The sequence below is a fragment of the Esox lucius genome, chromosome 11 (assembly GCF_011004845.1).
Source record: "Esox lucius isolate fEsoLuc1 chromosome 11, fEsoLuc1.pri, whole genome shotgun sequence".
NCBI lineage: Eukaryota > Metazoa > Chordata > Actinopteri > Esociformes > Esocidae > Esox > Esox lucius.
The window spans coordinates 16,829,002-16,851,501 of record NC_047579.1 but is presented as its reverse complement, the minus strand read 5'-3'; the positions used below and the strand labels follow the sequence as shown (position 1 = coordinate 16,851,501).

General features: G+C 40.9%; 1 protein-coding gene and 1 long non-coding RNA gene across 2 annotated transcripts in view; both read right to left on the bottom strand.

Annotated features, from left to right (window-relative positions):
- Positions 1 to 21,235, bottom strand: part of LOC114840291 (protein NLRC3-like) — a 52,536-nt gene extending 31,301 nt beyond the window's left edge. Inside the window, exon 1 of the mRNA XM_034295271.1 lies at positions 21,211 to 21,235. The gene's annotated coding sequence lies outside the window, so the exon portion shown is untranslated. The remainder of the gene's footprint in view (positions 1 to 21,210) is intronic.
- Positions 21,236 to 21,338: 103 nt separating this feature from the next.
- LOC117595250 lies at positions 21,339 to 21,838 on the bottom strand. Its single transcript, XR_004576431.1, has 2 exons — positions 21,748 to 21,838; positions 21,339 to 21,486 (listed from the first exon to the last, which is right to left on the bottom strand). It is a non-coding gene; the product is annotated as an uncharacterized LOC117595250 (long non-coding RNA).
- Positions 21,839 to 22,500: the final 662 nt, after the last annotated feature.

Sequence of the window (22,500 nt, the reverse complement as noted above, 5' to 3'; positions counted from 1 at the left end):
GAAATAAGAGATAGAGATACTATTTTTCTCCTGAACCGTATATTGGATTTACTTGCCAGTACATTTCCAAACACTAGGCTATACTTCTGAACAGGGCTGACAATGAAACTAGTTACTATGTCAAACATCGACTGAACTATGATTTCACAAATGTAGCCCTTTATGCTAACTCAAATGAACAATAGCGTGAATTACCTATTAGGCTGTATAGTTTGAACTGTTAGAGCTACAGACATGAAACCAACTATGTTTTACACGTTTAGCTATCCCCAATTCATATGATGAAAACGTTTATAGATTTTATGTATGCTAATTAGCGTTATTTAACTATTAGGCTGTATCTTTTGAAAAGGCCTTGTCTGGCAATCTGGGCATTTGTCCGGTGGGCCGAGGCACTTTTGGCGCTGGTAAAATTTATAAAATTGCTTATGACCGGGTAATAAAGTAGAGACAGCGGCCCATTGGTTCATTTTCTATACTGACACTGGGCTGGCTCAATCACATGTGTCAAATGTGGTGGCTCGCAGCCAAAAATCTGTGGATGAGGGTGTCAAAATGGCCTAAAAAAAGCGCTAGGGTAAGTGGGTGCGGAGAACTTACAGATCAAATGAAGTACAATTCTGGAGGCAGATTCCACCACATGGACAAAAAAACTGACATGTTTGCTGTAGTAGCTTCATTATATACAGTTGATTGTGAAAAGGAGGAGAGGTGACTGGCCATGGCCACTGCCAGGCAGAGGAGCAGGCGTGTGACATGATACAGAGGAGGCACAGTGTGGCGTGACGGGGCCGAGGGACAGAGTGAGCAGGAGAAGAGTAATAGAAGAGGGAAGCATGGAGGAGTTTCATGAACAGGGAGAGACTTGCAGAGAGGGGCAGCAGGAGGAGGTGGTGTGTGAGTGCCCATGATGGTGATGATTAAGTATGATAATCGTCATCGCTATCATGAATTGGCGGTCACTCAGTCAATGCAAAATAGCGCACTATAAAATATTTGGCATTGCTTTTGTAGCTAACAAAGTCCCCTTATGGTGTGCAACTTCGGCTAACTATTCTAACGTTAACCATTTCCAGCCGGAGCCTTCTAAGTTTAGAATCCTAATTTTCTCTTATTATCGCTGCTGTCAAATCACAAATTTTAAATGTGGTTTTCTATCCTGGCATATATACACTGAACAAAATTATAAACGCAACACTTTTGTTTTCCTCCCAATTATCATGAGCTGAACTCAAAGATCTAAGACATACTCTACACAAAAGGCCTATTTCTCTCAAATATTGTTCATAAATCTGTCAACATCTGTGTTAGTGAGCACTTCTCCTTTGCCGAGATAATCCATCCACCTCACAGGTGTGGCATATCAAGATGCTGATTAGACAGCATGATTATTGCACAGGTGTGCCTTAGGCTGGCCACAATAAAAGGCCACTCTAAAATGTTCAGCTCATGATAAATAGGGGCAAAAACAAAAGTGTAACATTTTACATTTTACTTTGACAATTCTACTTGAGTATGTAGATTGTGTAGGCCCTACTGCACTGCCATCTCTGATCACCAGGGAGTCAGTTAAGACAAGTGAGTTCACTGGTCCACTTCCACTGGTCCACTTGTCCACTTGTCCACTTGTCCATGACACTACTCAGCTTTGTAGTGGTTTGGGGGAATAATACAGTAGGTAAGTATATTTAAGGGGACTGCGTGGATGGTGTACTGGTGGGTAATGTCTGACTGCTTGTGGTGGGCCGGTCTGGGCCAAAATGCCAGAGGGGTATTTAACCGAACTTTGTTGTACATGTTTAGGATATGCCAGTAGTTAGTGTAGGGTATAATGTGTCAGAATGGTGATTTATGGCCCTGGGGGGCTGGACTTCCATATTGATGTGACAGGTGGGCGGGACATCCGGTTTGAAGGGTGGGACTTCCGGTATGACGTATGTTAGGGTGGGACTTCCTGTATGACGTATGTTAGGGTGGGACTTCCGGTATGACGTATGTTAGGGTGGGACTTCAGGAGTGACGTATGCATGTCCGGTGACTTTGTGATTTATGATTACATTGATGTGTCAGTGTTTGATGTTTTACAATGCCTGATGAGCAAACCAGACTAGTGTTATAACAGGTGGGTTATGTTTGATGATTAACAAATGGGGCTTAGGGTTCCGGAATGTTAAATTCCCAGGCAGTAAATAAGTGTTGTGTCAGCGGTAAGTTGTTTGGTGTTAAACAAAAAGGTGCCAGGGTTCCAATGCCATGTGGTACAGATGTAAACTTCCATGTTTTACAATGTGGTTGTAACATGGTGTTTTTCCACAAGCACGGAGTAACACGTGAGAGACATGTTTTTTCTGTAAGATATAAAGAAGAGGATGGGGAGGGAATTACGATTTTGGATAGTTTTCAGTCCAACATTCATTTTAACAAGAGATGGGCTTCAAGGTTATATCTGCCCAGTAGTAATGGTCCCTAAATAACCACTAATACAAACTGTAGTATATGCAGGTTAGAAATCATCCCGTGTCTCACGGTTTGTAGTCCAACACAGCATTACAGCAAACTAACATCGCATGAGCAATGCTATTATTTTGAAGGAGTGTCCAAGGCCCCGGGCCAACCACACATTTCGCAAATGTGGATTGTGTCGCGGTTGGGGTTTTACAATATTGTTATAAATAAAAACAAGTGTATGTATGAGCAATGGTGAGTTTTGTAATAAAAATGGTTGTTTAAGTCAGCATTAACTTCTAAGTTGCATTATAAGGCAAAACGTTACAAAGTTACCAGCAAGGTCGCGTATAAATTTGCATGAACAACGGCGAATAGTTGACAGGTAAGGATAGGTTATTTGAGGTAATTAAAACATTCGTAAAGGCGTCTTTTGAAATTGTACAACAGAGATCAACGCAAGACTGTTTTCCACACATTGGTAGAAATGTTTAATAATAGGCAACGTTGGTTAATAAAAAATACTATAGTATTTGTGTTAGTATGGGGTTATGCTGTCACTTCCGGGTGAAGATGTGCTGCATTCTCTTAATGACCAACTCGTGAAATCAGATTTTGTATTGCTGCATTATGGTCCTGTGTTTGTTAAATGTTGAACTGATTAATGTTGATATGGTGACAATAGCAAGCGTTTATATGTAAGCAGATGAGTTTATCGTTAATATATACAATTATATGACGTGATGTCACGGCTGAGCCGCGAAAATGAACGAGAACGGTGGTTCAACCAGTTCTATCAATATATTTGGTTGCCAAACGGCTACAATAATCAGAACTAAATAGTTACGTTTTATCCTGAATTTGTATCATTGCAGCATGAATATTTCTAACACAGTTTGAATCTAACGTGAAGAACGATGACATGTAAAGTTAAGAGGCGTGACTTGGTGGAGGCGCCCCGGCTGCGATGTGAAGACCGAAATTAAACCCTGCAGCATCCCCAAAAGTCAGCTGTTGTTTATATAGTTTCTGTTGTAAGTACAAGTTATTTTATTTGAAGTAATTTATTTGAATTGTGATGCAACTTTTTAAGAATTTGTAAATAAATTTTACGATTGGGCAATCCATTCATTTTTAGCTGTCTTTCATATTGCCTGTTTAAATCTCCGGTTTAGGTTGAGCGGAATTAAACACCGACCGTGTTTGGTAAACACATTTTTGGACCTCCAAATCTTGGTAAGTAGACTTTTGACATTATTGTTAATCAGCTTTAATTACCTGTATACGCTTGTTAATCCTATTTGTATTTAGTTCAAGTGACCAGCATCTGCGTCAGTTGGACTGGGTGGTCAGACTGTGATCTTACACAACCTGAGCAGATACTTTGTGTAAGTTTAATTATTTACAGACATTTTTAGTCTTGTTCTAAAGTGTTATTAAGAATTATGACTATGCATACTGACCCTTGGTACAACATTCTATATTCCAACAGATTGAGGACAGCCGGGTGATGATACAAAGTACATTACCACAATGGGGTCAGTTACAGACACCCTTCCTTGTGGCTGCACAGCGTGATGGGATTTTTGTTTTCTTTCAGGCTTGAAAGCTGAAGGTAATACAGCCAACTCTTCAAAACTGCGCTGTATGTGAATGTATGTTTGAGTTAGAATATTTAAATCTGAAAAGGGGATTGTTATTTACACGTTAAACCAGAGAAATGGCGAAAGATAATGCTAACAACAGACCAGACACGGAACAGCCAACAACCTCTACACATAATCAATTGACCACACCCCAAAATACAAATGAACCAACCGTTACTTTGTTACACAGCGATGCACACAATAATCCTCAGATACAAGGCCTGTTAACCGAGCTTAGTAGCCCCCATTTTTCACACGATCTAGTTGACACTCCTTTGAGCTCTCTGATGCAAACTCAGTGCAGTGATGGCGATGTTAAAGTTATACAGCGTAATGCGTTTGACAATGTTGAATTACGACAGTTGATAAATGTACAAAATACTGGTGAAGTTGATGATTTTGGCGCATTCTACGCAAGTATTATGGCAGGCATGGATACTTTGATTGTTAGAGCCTCAGGCTTTGTACAAGGGCCTGGTGATCGTCTGCAGATTGAGTTGATTGGTGAATCTCTGATAGACCCCGTACATGTGACCATGAGAGCGGATGAATATAATGAACGCACGTTTGGTAATTTACTTGAAAGTGTTATGCAGAGTAATACGGAGCTTATGATTGATGAATCACTAGAACTGGTGGTACAAATTGTCAAAAAAAAAGCTCAAACATTGTTGATAGATCAGATTGTCAATAAAAAAAGAAGACATTTATATGTGGCTGTGAATAATGATTCTGCATGTTTTTCCATTTGTTTGATGGCTATGTTGAACCCGAAGTATACATATCCTGAGGCCCTGGTTAGTGGTCGTGAGCTACATAAGGGGGCTGTTTTAGCGTTAGATGAATGTGTGTCATTCACAGATATCGTTAGGTTTGAAGAAATGACAGGGTGTAAAATTGTTGTCTTTCATCGAACAAGGGATGGTCACTTAACCAAGTTTCAAAACAGCGAGGACATCCACCCTAGAACTGTCTTTATGTACTTAAACGATAACCATTTCTACGGTATCACAAATCTGAAGGGTTTTCTGGGTGTGTCTTATGTTTGTGACTGGTGCTATACCGGTTTCAACACACGTGGTGATCATGGTTGTAAACATAGCTGTAGTGTCTGTCTTCATGAAGATTGTCATACCCAAACCCGTAACACAAAGCAGTGCCCTGACTGTAAACGGATATGTTATTCAGATTTTTGTTATAGCCAGCATAAACGCGTGAAGCACTACAAAAGTGCGGGTCGTTGGGTTAGCAGGTGTGACCAGAAGAAATAACTGTGTCGACTGTGGTCGCTATTACAATGTCAGTATTGCTAACTATAAAGCACACAGGTGCATTGCTAACATGTGCCCCAATTGTAAGGTGGATCTGGCGGTTGAAATGAATCATCAGTGTTTTATAAAACCCTCCAAGCCCGAGGACCCCAGTGAGCGCTACATATTTTATGATTTTGAGACAATTGTCAAACCGGTGAATGGTGTACACACTGCAAATTTTGTGTGTGCAATAAGCTTTGATAACAAGACGTGGTGTTCAGCCGGAGATGGTTGTGTCACTGCTTTTTTTCAAAAGTTTATGCAACCGAAATATAATGACTACACATTTATAGCACACAACTCTAAAGGTTTCGATGGTTACATCTTGATGCAGTACCTTGCTAACAATGGTATTGGCACGACACTTATTGCTAATGGTAGCAAGCTCATGATTTTTACAGACAGCACATTCAATCAGAGATACATTGATAGTCATTGCTTTCTATCTATGAAGCTGAAGTATTCGAAAAAAGGCTACTTTCCTTACAAATTTAACATCAAGGAGAATGAGAACTATGTTGGCCCCCATCCGGAACCGCATTACTATGGTGTGAATACCATGATGGCTAAAGAAAAAGATGAGTTTTTGCAATGGTATGCAACTGTTTCCTCAGACCCCTTTGTCATGCAGGATGAAATAAAGGCTTACTGCGTGAATGATCTGGTCATCTTGAGAGAGGGTTGTATGCGCTACAGACTCGAGTTCCTGGAGTGTGGTGGTGTTGACCCATTCTGGTCAATTACGATTGCTTCGGCTTGCATGAAAGTCTTTTGCAACAGATTCCTCACCAAGGACACCATTGCATTGGTCCCCTCAGACAACTACAACCGTGGTCAGAAGACATTCTCAAACAGCTCAATCCAGTGGCTTGAATATGTGGCCTCCGATGAGAATATATCAATACAACACGCCCTGAACAGGGGTGAAGTGAAAATCGGTGCCTACTACGTTGATGGATATGCTGAACGCGATGGTTTTAGCACGGTCTATGAATTTCTATGTTGTTTCTGGCACGGTCACCCAAAGTGTCATTGTTCAACAAGCATCAATCCAATGACAAAGATTCAGTATGGGTTGATGCACCAGCAATGGTTGACAAAGCTAGAGGCTTTGAAAGAACAACACAACGTACATGTTCAATACATATGGGAGTGTGAGTGGAACCGGCTTAAAAACACATCCGCAGATGTCAAAGTTTTCTTGAAGACCTTTGGTGCTCCAGAGCGCCTTGACCCTCGGGATGCTCTTTTTGGTGGTCATACTAATGCGATTAATCTGAAGTTTACGGATCGAGAAGGGGAGACTATTCAGTATAATGATGTCTGTAGTCTTTACCCATTCTGCAACAAGACAAAGACTTATCAGATTGGACATCCAGACATAATCTTTCGAGATTTCAAACCACTAGACAACTACTTTGGTATTGTTAAGGCTACAGTGTGTCCATCGAAAGGCCTTTATCACCCCGTTTTACCACACAGGGTTGGCGGTAAGCTGTTCTTTCCATTGTGTAGATTATGTGCAGAGTCTGAAAACCAGGTAACTGATTGTTCACATACTGATTCTGAAAGATCTATAACCGGTACCTGGGTTTCTATTGAGCTGGTTAAGGCTGTTGAGAAAGGTTATCGCATTGTGGAAATATTTGAAGTCTGGGATTTCACCAGGACATAAGAAAGATCTTTTTGCAGATTACATGAGAACATTCCTGAAGCACAAGCAGGAAGCTAGTGGCTTCCCACCATCTGTGGTTGACGATGAGGCTAAAGGCCGGTATATCCGTGAATATCATGAAAAGGAGGGTGTGCAGCTTGACAAGGAAAACGTTGTAAACAGTGCTAGGCGATCTTTAGCTAAATTTGCAATGAATAGTCTTTGGGGTAAGATGGGTGAGCGGACTAACCTTATGAACACAATGTTAATTACAGATCCGGAGGAGTTTAGCCACTACCTTTTTTCCAGTGAAATAGATGTTGGTTATTTCTCGTTCATCTCAGACACTGTTGCGATGGTACAGTGGCGTTACACAAAACAGACACCAATCAAACCACGTAACGGCAACATTTTTATTGCCGCGTTCACAACCGCTTATGCTAGACTCGAGTTGTATTCATTCTTGGAGAAGTTGGATAGACATGTACTCTACACAGACTGATTCCGTGATCTTTGTCACACGCCATGGGGAATGGGTCCCCCCACTGGGCACGTTCTTGGGTGACTTGACCGATGAGTTACCGGATGGTGACAGCATAGCTCAATTTGTTAGTGATGGGCCAAAGATATATGGTTACAAAACCGTTAAAGGTCTGACCTGTCTCAAAGCAAAAGGCATTACGCTCAACAGCTACAACACAACCATTGTTAACTTGGAGACGCTGACACGACTGGTTGACAACTTTGTACGAGGTGAGGGCGGTGATGATGACCATGTCCTTGCTAATGCAGACACAATTGCTAGAGATAAAAGAACATTCACGTTGAAAAACCGAGTAGTGTCTAAGCGTTTCAGAGCTGTGTACAACAAACATGTACTGCTCCCTGATTACAGCACAAGGCTTTATGGGTACTCAACCACAGTCTAGGATGGATAGCGGTTTTGACCCGCGACTACAACACCCGTTCAGCTGTGTCATTAGTGGCCCCAGTAACTCTGGTAAAACATATTTTGTGAAGATGTTGTTGGATAATGCAGAGGTTGTATTCTCCAAAGAAATTCAAAATATCGTCTGGGTTTATTCATGTTGGCAACCGCTGTATGACGAACTGTTGAAAGTAAGGGAGATACATTTTATAGAAGGTCTACCAACATCGCTGTGTGATGACAATCTGCTACCGATTCAGAAAAACAACCTTTTAATTATTGACGATTTAATGAAAAGTGCATCAGAGAGTTTGGAGATGGAGAGAGTTTTCACACAATATTCACACCACCGTAACCTGAGTGCAATTTACCTCGTCCAAAACATGTTTGTTAAAGGCAAATCTAGTAGAACTATTAACTTGAACACAAACTACCTCATCTTGTTTAAAAACCCCCGCGACAATCAGCAGATTAGTATTTTAGGCAGACAGATATACCCCGGTCTTTCTCGATTCTTCATGGAGAGTTTTAAAGGTCCCATGACATGCTACTTTTTGTAGGCTTTAATATAGGCCATAGTGGTCCCTAGTACTGTATCTGAAATCTTTTTTCAAAAATTCAGCCTTGCTGCAGAATTATAGCCACTACAATACAGTCACAGAATGAGCTTCCTTCAAACGGCCGTATTGGTGTCTGTGACTTTAAATTTTAATGAGGATGAAAAAGGCAGGGCAAGGTGGTGGGTGGGCGGGGCATGGTGGTGGGTGGGCGTGGCCTTTACTATCTTGCGGCAAAGGTAACGTGCATGTTTACCGGTATGTCTGGATCATATTGCAATGGCACGAAGACACATTGAAGCATTTCAGTTTGACCCAGAATCCGATCCAGATGGAGAAGCAACGGATGAAGAAGTTGCAACTCAGCGCCTCCAGAAGGATGTTTCCAAATGGTTAGTTAAAAATATTATGTCTATATGATACTTTGTTAGGATGTCTGATTATCATGTAAGTTAAAGCTAAAGCTAATCTGCTTTTGCCTTTTCATGTTTCTCTGATTTGTGATGATTTTAAAGCTGTGTTAGCATCTATATCAGTAAATATTCTAGTTTAGAGAAGAGGGTTTTTTTAAATGTAAAAATTCTCCCTTCATATCATGAAGTCACGTTACACAAGATATATAAAGCCTATATATTTATGTGCGCGCAGGAGTAAATAATTTTGTTGTGTAACATTATGTACATAGTCGTCGGTTAAATGTTTGCCACAGACATGCAAAACTTTGGGAAGCTGTGTCGGCGCTTTTCCGGAGAAAATGAAATCATTCCACTGGTTCTTCTGTGGCATGTACGAAGGAAGTAAAAAAAGGCTTCGTTGCTCATCTCTACATCCTATTACTGAGCAATTATTGTGTTTCCTTCGCTCAAAAGCCATGGTGCCCCTCCTCGTCGCGTAGACAAATTGAAGTCGCGCTCACACACATGTGTGCCTCACACCTGGCTCTATTTAAATTCTTTCTCTGGGCGGGCAAATTAGAAAAAGGGGAGTTACCATTGGAGTTAACAATTTCTCCTTGCGACGTCACAAAGAGACGGGTCCAGATCAGCCTGTTTGATTCTCCGTTTTCTCCAAGTCAGAGAAAGATAGAAAATGCTCAATTTACACCGAATGGAATTTTTAGAAAATTTGGGACCATGAATAGGCTAGGTGAACTCATATTAATGTTAAAAAACCTCACAAAATGAAAATTTCATGTCAGGGGACCTTTAAAGATGCAACACATCCGCCTTTTGGTTATTTACTTATTGACTTTAAAGCTACAACACCAGAAGACTACCGTCTGAGAACAGGGTTATTTTCAGGGGATTGGCCTGTCGTGTACGTTCCTAAGAAAGTTTGATCATGTCTAAACGCATTCGTAGAAATTTACCCCTTTTGAAAATGATATTTAAGGCACCGGCAAGTCAACGAAAAGTTATTTTAGAATCAGCATCCACCGACCTCATTCTATCACTCTGTGAAATAGCGCTTAATCTAAGGCGCGGTAATATACCCATAACCGAGTCGCAGCTCCGAAAAGTAAAGAGACAAAAAGCCAAAATTATAAACATGTCTAGAAAGAACACTTCAGTTGCACGGAAAAGAAAAACCATCAACCAATCTGGAGGTTTTCTACTGCCGTTACTAAGCGTTGCAGTTCCATTCTTAACCAGTCTAATTGCATCGAGACAGGGTTAAACAACATGGAGCATGCTCAGAAAATGTTTCTGGTGCCACAACATCAGTTAGAAAAACTGCGAGAATCCAAAACGACTAGCACCGATCTAAGACAATCTGTTGAGAATGATTTGGACTCATCGATTCGCAATATACTGTTGAAGCCTGATATGGATTTACATGAGAAAGCTAAAAGATACTCTGCCATTTTACAAAGATTTTTGACTGTTGTGCGCCAGGGGGAGCTTGATACAAACACCCTGACTTTAAGTCTACCCGGGTCTGAGACCGGGTCTGCTGTAGTAAACGTGACTGAGAATAAGCAAACTGTTGACCGAAATGTTGACCTTGTTGATGAAATTTTGGATAATGTGCCTGTGAAGCGTAGAAAGAATGTTGAATATATTCTTAATAGAATGCACAGGTCTAAAGATTTGACTTCATGGAATTCAAATGGTGAATTCGTTTTCAAAGGAGAGATAATCAAGGGCTCGCACCTATTGGATCTTGTTAAAAGTGTGACAGCTACCAATAAAATTGCTGACGATAGAAGACCGTTGGGGTGGGGGGTGTTTTTAGAGGCCATGGCATGTCTCAACATGCCTTTTACAACTATTCCAAATGCGCATGTAAGACACAAAATCAATTTGTATAAACAAAAGTCTGGTGACACAATGGATGATTTAGCCACACCACCAGCAACTGGTTTTCAAACAACCAAAGCATTCTTTGAACCTCATACCACGGACCCCGCAAAATGGCTTCCATTTTAATGTGTTTTTATTTTATTTGTGATACATTGTATGTTTGTTTTATCTTGAATAAATGTTGTATGAAAAATAATATGTAAACATTGATGTGGTTTTACAAATGTTTTTATTTTTGAATAATAAAGTTGACATACACGTGATTGGCTTTTCTATTTCTTCAACAACCATGGCACAAATTAAACGTTTCACAAGATTGAGCATGTTGTATGCAATTAAACATTTGCTTATCTCTGGTACATCTTAGCTACAAACTTTGAGACTAGGACATAAAATCTTTATAACTCAGACCTTTTGTCATTAGAAAGAGAAAGAACACACAATGCTGTCCACACGTGGTTGAAACGAGGTCCTGCACTTGTTTTGAACTGTATTCCACATTCTCACAGGTTTTCAGAAAGGCAATGATTGACTTGGGAAAATATGTAAAATCCGGGGGGTTTCCAAAACTGTCATAAAACCTTCCAATGCCATCATCCGTTATGTAAATAGCCAGCCAGTGCTCCCCAGGTTGATTGCTTGGGTGTGTATTAACAATCATCATTGATGCAACATCTCGGACATGCACCCTAGGTAGTTGGTCACTTGCCAGCACACCATAGAAATGGGTCCTAGATGAAAATTGGTTCACCACACTGGTCAACTCTGCGGTATTCATTTCCACACAGTTCTCCTAATAGTAGTCAACCATGACTTGTCGCCGGTTTGACACTTCGATAATGGAGTCAAAGATTGAATAAACAACTAAATTAATTGTGTGGGGTAGTGGTTGTCTGAACCTCATCTCAAGTCGTACATTCCCTGACTTGATCAAGGCCGTCTGGCGCGCATTTGAATGCATAAAGGGCATAGCCGTGTAAGAAGTCCGACCTGTCAATAGCCAAGGCTTGGTCCTTTAGGTGTTTTCCTGAAGCTAAGGCCAATTGGTAAAATTCACGCACTGCTGACCCTGTTGTGTAATTTGGTTGGAATGGTTTGCTAGGAAATTTCTGACCATCTACATACATAGTCATGAACTCCAAATTATAATGTTTGAAATGAAATGGATTTTTTGTGTAACTTCCGGTAAAACTGTCATTGTCCACCAATCCGATTACAATACATTTTGGCAGAGGTCCTAAAAATAGGTTTTCCTGGTTACAAACACGACCCCCAGCCGGTAAACTAAATGTCTTCATACACACTCTTTCAATTGGGTACTTGGCATTGGTTGAGAGTAGCGCTTGAGCGTGTCCAAGTTTCATGGCTGGCGAAACAGACACTTTCTTGACAAATAGTGATGCTGATAGTATATGCAAACGATAACGCACATCCCCGACCCCCATAAGGCAGAACTCATCTTTACTGCGCACCATCCTAACCTTTATGTCAACGCCGTTTAACATAAGTTTCTCTAGAAAGAAGATGACGCTATGAACAGGGCCGATCATTTCAAATGTTGTGCTATCCGCCGAATAGGCTGCCCTTTTCGTAAGTCCATCGTTCTCACCTGCAGGGTCCGTAACATCCATGTGACCTGCGGCATCCTTGTAAAACAACCCAGCTGAAAACTGTGTCTTTAATGTATCACATCCATAATTCAGAATGCTCTCTATAACGGCTCTGTAGGGGTATGTGTTGCTACTCTGGCTAATTAAACGATCACCCAAGGAGACATCCACTTGGGAAAATAGGGTGGCTATCGGAAAGTTGATAACCCCAACATGTGCTCCGGCATCAATATTAGTTCCGTCCAGTTTAGTGACTTTTACACGTAGGTACAACAAAGTATTGTATAGCCAAAGTATAGCCATTTCCTGCAATAAAGAACTCCAGAGGGGCTGCGTCTGATATGGCTGATAGGGTCGGTATTTCAATGTATGTATTTTTCTCAATAGATGTCTGTGTGAATGGAACTGTGAATAAATCCAACTCTGTCTTCATACATTCGCCAGACATACAGTGTAGGAGTGCCATCTTTCTAAAATATATTCTTAATCAGATTTGTCGTGTTCCCTTTGAGTGTCCTCTGGGGTGTATGTCCTCTTTTAACCTTGGCTCTTGTTTTTGTCTCATTCTTGCGTTTTTTACTCATGGGTAGGCTCCGCCTACCAGGTGGTCTCTTTCTGACACCTCGAGACATAACCATCAATCCAGAACCATCCTGCTGTTTTGTTTGTCGTGACATAACACTGTTGACAACATCGCCGACTATATTCCTAGCCGCACTCTTCATATGTGGTTTTGCTATGGAGAACCCGCGCTTCAACAAAGGTATTGCCATCCGGAAAAGCCCTCGGAAAAGGCCCCCTAGACCAGCCCTATACATTGCTGAGCTACCATGATACCCTGGTAAACCGTTACCGGCCTGTGTTGTGTAGTATTCAACATACCTTCGAGGATCATCATAGAGCTTCTGCGGCTGCATCTTAAACTCTAAAAGATTGTTTGACGGGTCTGAAGTGTAATTTTGCAATCACCTTCCCCAAAACAAATGAAACCAGCTGGTTTTGATCAGATTTTACTTCAATACAGATCTCATCAAATTGTCTCTTACTAAGAGGTACGTAGTGTGGCTTGTCGTACGTCACTGTGACAACTTCGTTCTTTCTCCCTGTAATATGTACAGTTCGCAGCAGTGGGACATGACTGTCACCAACACATTGATAATCAACTATCTCTGTGTAGATGTATAGGGTGTTAAACCCCGCCAGAATATCTGTGGGGTATGTTCCGTACCATGTGGTGGACCACCACTCGCCTGGTTTTAACCCCAATATCTGTTCCAGTTTTGCGCTAAATTTCAAACTAAACTGGGGCTCACCTTTTAGAAACACTCTATTTTTAAATTCATCGTACCCCACTGATAAACCATGTGTTTTTATATGACTGTTGAGCTCTATCACTAGTTTTAATATGCTGCTGTAATAACCGGTGTCGAGTTCATATTTCCAAGTTTTGTTGTTTTTCAAGTAGTTCAAATGCGTAGTTCAAATGCGTAGTTCCAATGCGTTTTCGCCCCGTGTAAAAGTTTTCCATGTATGCGGGTATTGGAACTCTATCAAAGATACTTCCCAATCGCCTTTCAAATCTATACCTTTGGCAAATGTAGTGGGATAGCACGAACTCGTGTTCCTTGGACAGACATGTCTCGATGAGTTACTGGGCAGCGTTATGTAGAAGCCACCGTCACCCATGCTGATCGCAGTCAATGTAAATGACGTGATCCTGTAAATCCTGGAGTTTTATCCAGTTTCTAGGTCAACCACTTGTTTTCCGATGGTATCCAGCTGTTGAATTTCTCAGGCCAACCAAGCCACTTCACATGACACATTTTCCTCCCTTTCTGTACTTTCTCATTCAAAACTGCTTCCACTTTAAAAGTTTTATCCTTAGCCACGATTATTTTCAGCAATTCCTCTTCATAAAAGGTCCCAACTATCACATCACCATCGTAATCTTTTATTCTATATACAGGAGGTACCCGAGGAATGCATTCTGTTATTGTAAAATATTCATCTGTGTACCCTTTTTCATAGCCTTTTGTAAACGCACCTCTCAGCTTTGAGAGTCTCACAGTATCCCCAACCTGGAACTTGTAGATTTGATTACCATTTCTCGTTAATGTTGTGCCATACAGGTTCTTGAGAACTAATCTAACATTTTCTTCACAAACGTCAGCAGGCTTCATCTTAATAGACCGATGGTAGCTATGGTTGTACCCACAAACTAAATCTTGAATAACCTCAACATAGCGGTGAGTGTTGGCTGCTGTCAGATACCTCCACATTCGTGATTTAATTGTTTTGTTAAACCTCTCAACGATTTGACATCATTTCCTGTAGCAAAATGTTTTATGTTGCACTTCTTTATCAACATTTCAAAATGTGAATTAAAAAACTCCTTCCCCTTGTCCGTTTGGACTTTTTGTGGTGTTCTTCCTTCTTTTAATATGTCTTCAAATGCTCGCTTTACCTCTATAGCGCTTTTATTTTTCAGCACGTGAATCCATGCGTATTTGCTTAATACATCTATGCATGTTAACATAAATTTAATGTTATCGTTTTCCACACTGTAAGCACTCATGTCAACCAAATCCAGCTGAAATTGTGAATTTATATCATGAACAATAACTCTATTTCTTTTAAAATGTATAGCTACAGGCCTGTGTAGCGTGTATGTATCCTGGGCGAGCAGGCAGTCATCGGCATCACCATTTTTGAGGATCTCCCCGGTTTTTTCCAAGTATGCTCTTTTCAAACCCTCTCTACCCACATAAGCACCAGGGTTTGCCGGGTCATAGTAAATACTTTTCATAACCTGTTCAGACATCGTAGAGAGTTCGAGCAATAATGAGAATTAATACATGTTTAACAATGTTTTATTGGAGTTTTCGAAATTACACAACCAAGATATTCAGAAAAGTTACACAAACATTCAGATTTCTCATAGTCTTTGTTTATATACATGTTAACATGAGAACTGAAGCTACCCTGGCCTTAGACAACAGACTCTTTGCTTTCATCACACCATGACCCCGCTGCGTCGCATACAACATCCTCATTAAATTTGTCCATGTACTCATCCCTGTTCTCACTCAGTCTCTGTGTGATGTTCGGCTCCAACTTGAGCTCATGCAGAAAGTTCTCAGCGGCCTCGTGAACATCAGTCATCGGTGTGTGAAAACCAGATGCGTTCAAAGCCTTGACCAACACATGTTTCAGTCGCGGTGTTAAAACTGTCGCCACAATGTCATCATAATGGGCCTCAAAAAAATATTCAGGCGGTTCGAGACATGAATGTCTTGTCAGGCTCGGGTGGTCCACTTCGCATCCGATGCATGCTTTGTGTAGAATAGCCCCAACAACGTTTTCCAGAATCATACCCATTGGTGCTTTGATGATCTTTAAAATTTTCTTTGTCCATTTTGTGATAACTCTTGTTAGCATTTGAAAGGTATGATAGGTTAAGAGGACCTAGTTGATCACCAACCCTGTCAATCCAATTCTTGTTGGGTATGCCGGTGGAATCGAGCTGTCTGGGTCAGGGGTTCCGTAGAAGGCTTCAGCGTTGTCATCCCAGGCGTCACACAGCCAGTCCTCAGCCTTGGGTTCTTCAATCACCGCTTGGTTGTAATCTTGAGACATGTTTCGTAAATTCTTACGACTGCTTGAATGTCACCGGCGGTCTGTCGGTTTTTATGCTGTGCTGATATAGGTGTTGGCTTAAGGCGGGGCTTCGGGGTCTTAGGTCAGTCGATCAGTCCGCAGTCACAAACTAACACGCTGATATTTTCCGGAAATAACTCCAATCTGACAGAGTCATACTCTTTCAGCCCCTCGACAACTTTAAACAGTACATCTACTGTATTATGTGGGCCTTGTTTTGGCCCCAAATAAAACACTTTTCGAAAAGTGACCCATAAACTGGCATTAAAAACCATTTAATCAGTCACACCAGCCTTAAACACTTGGCCTTTGGGTAATTCATAAAATTCAACCTCCGGTAGCTCTGGGTTGAAGATGTATCCCCCGATCCGACCATTTTCCAATTTCCACTCCTGTGTCAACATATCCTGGTGTAGTTGATGGATTCGGGTTAAACTCTGCATCGGTTTCTTCGGGGCTGGCATGTTGATTACATCTCTGCGGTCCATTTGCAATTTCTTACCAAATCGCTGAGCTGCGTTTAAGCTGTTAGCTTTCACCTGTGTTTCACCCAAAACATTGATAGCAGCACAATCCTCCATGTTTTGTAATGTGTAGGTAAGTTGGCTCAGGCAAGACTGACTGACCATCACCGATGTCTGCGTGGTTTAAATACACATACCACGCCAGTCAACCCATAAAACATGAAAGGTTAACAACCACCGTTTGTATGCCAGCTGTTGCACCACTTGTCAGAAGATAAAACACCAGGGATTTATATTTTTCGAACACCATTTGCTGTACACAATTTAACATTCCGGAACCCTAAGCCCCATTTGTTAATCATCAAACATAACCCACCTGTTATAACACTAGTCTGGTTTGCTCATCAGGCGTTGTAAAACATCAAACACTGACACATCAATGTAATCATAAATCACAAAGTCACCGGACATGCATACGTCACTCCTGAAGTCCCACCCTAACATACGTCATACCGGAAGTCCCACTCTAACATACGTCATACCGGAAGTCCCACCCTTCAAACCGGATGTCCCGCCCACCTGTCACATCAATATGGAAGTCCCGCCCCCCAGGGCCATAAATCACTATTCTGACACATTATACCCTACACTAACTACTTATGCCCAGTTCATATGATGAAACGTTTGATGATCTTAGTATGCTAATTACCGTAAATAGCGTTAATTAACTATTAGGCTGTATCTTTTGAGTCGTTTCGAGCTGCAGACCGGAAACCAGCTGTTTCACCAGTTTACTGACTTTACTTATGCTAATTAGCATTAACTAACAACTACGCTGTATTTGTTTAACAGTTTGAGCTACAGACACAAAACCAACTTTGTTTTACACGTTTAAGCTATCCCCACTACACATTTTAAATATGCTAACTACCGTAATTAGCGTTAAATAACTATTAGGCTGTATATTTGAACTGTTCGATCTAGACACGAGACCTGTCATTGGTAACACATATGAACTTTAACTATGTTATGTATGCTAATCTATGCTAACTACCCTCACCAACAGTATCTCTTGAAGCTTAAAAAATACAGACTCCAAACCTTTCAATAGGTAAAAACTATTTTAAACCATACTTTTTTAAACAGCTATTGGATTAGATTCAACTTTGTCATTGAACAGTACAAGTACAGTACAACAAAACGCAGTTTGCGTCTAACCATTAATGCACAGAGAGGGCAGAAAAAGTATTAAAGTGTCCATATTATGACTCCTTTTCAACAAGTTAAAATAGGTCTATAAGTTCCATAAAACATGTTTCTGAAGTTGTTTGCTGGAAATTTCTTGTAGGTAAAGATTCTTACCTCCCTCTATTACCTTCTGTTTCAGTCCCTTTCAAAGTCTTCTGTTTTCTGCTGCTTATTGCATATTCATTAGCTGCTGCTCATTTGCCCATGCCCACTCTAACTGTTACCATGGTAGCGGGGAGAGCGTAGTAGTAACGGTCTAACGTAATTTGCGCATGCATTAAAAATGTATAACTTTCGAAAGTTACCGTAGCTAGTCAACGGCTTTGCAGGAGAAACTATGCTGACTGCAAACTAACTAGAAGCTAATGCTAGCGGTTAGCTACCTCGTTCTCAATGGCAAAAGACTGCTACAAATCAAATTTTCAAACTGCTACAACACACACAAGTTCACCTTAGTGTACAAAATAAATTGTATAGAACTAATTACATGTCCCTCATCTGCAGGTATTCCACGCAAAGTTGGAATTGCGCACTCTTTTATCAAAAGTGTCTTGGCTAATCCTGCCTTGTACTGACCGAAGTTGGAGAAACAGCCTGTCTCAAAGTGGTTAGCACAAACTGAATTTTTTTTGCCAACTGTAGCAGGGACATTGCCTTCAAAAATGAATTCAAGCCAAGCTTCTGTCCTCTGCGGCTGGGACGCGAGTGTTTTGTGCTCCTCTTTACAGCCAACAACAGCACAGTTTAAGTGGTGCTTCGACATGGTGCTTCTAAATCAGTAACAACATGGAGAGGAAGTTACTGCTGTATCTGGTGGGTGGAGCCTATAGACGGTGGAGACATTAGGTATGCTCTGTTGGGAGGGGGTGGAGGGTGGGAATATTCAAATTTTTCGGACTGTGACGTCACAGTTCAAGGAGTTTTCTAACAGCTCACCCAGAGACTGAAGACAGAGGACATTCAGAAACCCATATCTCACTCAAAACAGCATGGATGTTTTTTTTTCAAAATGTGTATGCGTGTGGAATCACCAGAGACACAAAAGAACACCCCAAAACCCAGAAAAATAGATTTTTTCATAATATGGGCACTTTAAATATATGTACATACAAGTGGAATGTATGGATGTGCAATTAATGCAAATGTAATTGTGAATGTGCAGAGGAAAATATACAAACTTATAATGTATGTACAAGTCGGATATGTAGTTGTGTGGGTACAAGTGTCTCAAAATATTTACTACAATGTGAGGGGTGTACTCACTTTTGTGAAACACTGTACATCCACTTTCTTCACCATTTGGGGTTTACTCCGCAGATGAACTGATTATACTTCTTGTTGTTAATTTTTTTTCCCCTTAGTTTTTGCACTGACTTCTCTATTCCATTTCGCTCCTTACACTATTCTCTGTTTTTTTAACTACTTCCCATGGTGTGTACTATATTTTTTATTCCTATTGTTTTTACTTTGTTGCTTCCATACAGTTTTAGTCTTTTTCATACAGTTTATACACAAAGAACTTTTACACCTAATGGACAGTGAAAAGGCAACAAAATTAACTGATGAACAAAAGATCCACAAGGCCTAACACAGAGAGGACAAATACAATGTCATTTTTGCCAAGTGACTTTGCTATAAAAACAGCACGTCTTTGGAGATCTCTCCCGGGGGTTTGGGGGGGCAAACGAGTTGATTTCAATGCCAGTGCATAGGCCCTGACTTGTAGTCTAAGCACATGCATTCTTCTTCCATAGATAGGTGATATTAATCAGCTATAGCAAAACCAAGATTTCTTGGAGAAATACAAAATAATTTTCGCCAAGTGAACAGGCTCCAAAAATGGTGCGTCTTTGCAGGTCTGACCCGGGAGTTCTGATAGAGTAAATGGGTTCATTCCAATGCCAGTGTATAGGTCCAGACTTGTAGTTTATGCACATGCATCATTTGTCTATAGGTGACATGAAAACGATATGGAAAAACCGAGAGTAGTTCTTTAAAAAATGTTTATTTTTGCCTAATAAAGTATTATTATGTGTATTATTAACATGATATCAATATTTTAAAAAAATTCATTTTTATCACGGTTATCATGAATACCAGTATGTCACGACACCCCTTGTAGGCATTTGGCGGTTCTACTGTGAAGTGTGGAAGGAAGTGAGAGTCCATGTCTGTTAGAGTCTCTAGTCTATCTGTGTACTCAAGGATTATAGCAGAGATCCAACAGAAGACTGGTATGTGACACATGTTGTGGAGGCTCCTTGACGTCTTTATGTGTGAGATGATTCTGCTGGTTAGGTCCTCATCCCTGAATCTCTTCCTGAAGTACTCCTCTTTCTGTGGGTCATTGAACCCTCTCACCTCTGTCACCTGGTCAACACACCCTGAAGGGATCTGATTGGCTGCTGCAGGTCTGGTAGTTATCCAGAGGAGAGCAGAGGGAAGCAGATTTCCCTTGATGAGGTTTGTCAGCAGCACATCCACTGAGTTTGACTCTGTCACATCACAACAGCTCTTGTTGTTTGACCATATTTGATGGTCATCCAGACCATCAAAGATGAACAGAACATTATTTTTGTTGTAGTTGGAGATTCATGCTATCTTGGTCTCAACTTAAAAATGATCGATTAAGTTCTTCCCCTTTCATCAAATTAATCTCACTAAAAGGCAGGGAAAATACAAATTGGACGTCCTGATTGGCTTTTCCTTCAGCCCAGTTCAGAACTTCTGCACAGAGACTTTTCCCAATTCCAGTGACACCATTTGTCAGCACAGTTCATTTGATTGCTGTCTCTGATCTTGCTTGTTTCCTGGTTGTTGTCTCAATCTGTCTCACCTCATGTTCATTATTGACTCCTCCACTTCCACCCTCTGTGATGTAGAGCTCTGTGTAGACCTTAATGAGAAGTGTTGGGTTCCCTTGTTTAGCGGAACCCTCAAATACAGAAACCTCTTCTTCAGATTAGATTTGAGATCATGTTGGCAAATCATAGCAAGCTCATCTTAATGAATAAATATCACAGATTATATTAACAATGTCTCTTTAAATGTCTCCAGTACTGCATTAATTAATAAATAACACAGAGAATGTGAAAGTTCCTTTAAAGAATGACAGTATTCAGGCACGTGCACAGGTAAGGCTCAGTGATGTGTCACTTCAACACATCATCCACCTGTGTGAGCTGACAACTCTGCCCACTTTTTCAGATTAAACACATGCCCTTTGGAAGGTCTGTGCACGGTGCTGACAGTATTGTATGATCTCTATCTCTTCTCTTTCTTTCCTCTATGTTAAGTTATTAAACACAGAGGTTGTTACATGTTGCTTTCGAGGGCACCATAATATCTTTTGGAGAATTCAACAGTGAAGTCAGACATCTCTTACTTTTCTCCAGTGTGTCAGCAAGCTCCCTCTGGTTCATGTTTGTCCCGTCTTTGGCGCTGCTCTCCTGCTTCTCATCAGACAGAATTCATATTAATGAAATATCAGAACAATATTAACAAATTCCTGAATGACTCACAGATGATCTTTACTCGTGGTAAACAGTAACAAGTGTACATAACAGGACCACATACACTGTATCTGGAGGACAGGTCTGTTTGATGACTCTGGACAGATTGACCACTGAGAAGCTCAGACTCTGATCTCTCCTGTTGGTCTCTGTGGACAAAACACAACAGAACATCTACAATTTATACCAGCTTCATTTAATGCATCTTAAGAAAGATGACACCATCTCTTATGGTATTTATCATAATTTTTACCATCATTACTGTTACCATCATAATTCTTAATTGGCATCGTGGCTCAAAACAGCTCATGACCCTACTTGGTGTCATGGCATCAGATAATGGGGAACCAGAGAAACAAATAAGAGACAATATTGACAATCACAGATGATGACCCATGACCTCTTCCTACCTTTGTTCAGTAGAAAAGTCTCCCTCTTGGAAGTTGTAAGGACGTACCATAGACCAGTCACTTTTCATGGACACACAGCTGGGTACAGGGGAGGCTGTAGCAATCGTTGTAGCAATCTTTGGAAAGCAACACCAATCACAATGCCAAGCTCTATACACCAATTGGCAACATCCCCTCCTCACAGGTGTAAACACTAGTTGCTCTCTTGTTTTGGAGGAAATTGGAAGTCAATGGTGAAGCAAGATCTAGAGATCAACGACTGAGAGGAAGAGGAGGACGAGGAAGGACAGTTGTCTCAGATGAGGTCAGGGCCACAGTGGTTGACCAGGTCCTGAACCATTTATTAAGTATGAGGGAGGCTGGGCAGAGAGTTCAGCCCAACCTGAGCCGCCACACGGTTGCATCAATCATCCGTACATTCAGAAATGAGAACAAGTAAGTTACCTGCCATCTACACTATACTCTTCATGTATGTACACTGTAGGCCTATGTTACTACTGTCATGTTATTTCATATTGAAAGACAAGAGATCATTGTAGCCTACTGTAACCAATCATATACTGTAATATTTGTGGATCCACTGCAGAACTGAGAGATGGCCAGACCATGGTGGAAGACACCGGCTGTTCACACCAGAACAGGAGACCACTATGGTGAACATGGTGGTGGCAAACAACACCATTAGACCACGACAAACCCAGAACCATGTAATTGCAGACAACACAATATTCAGTAACATTCAGCAGGTGGCCT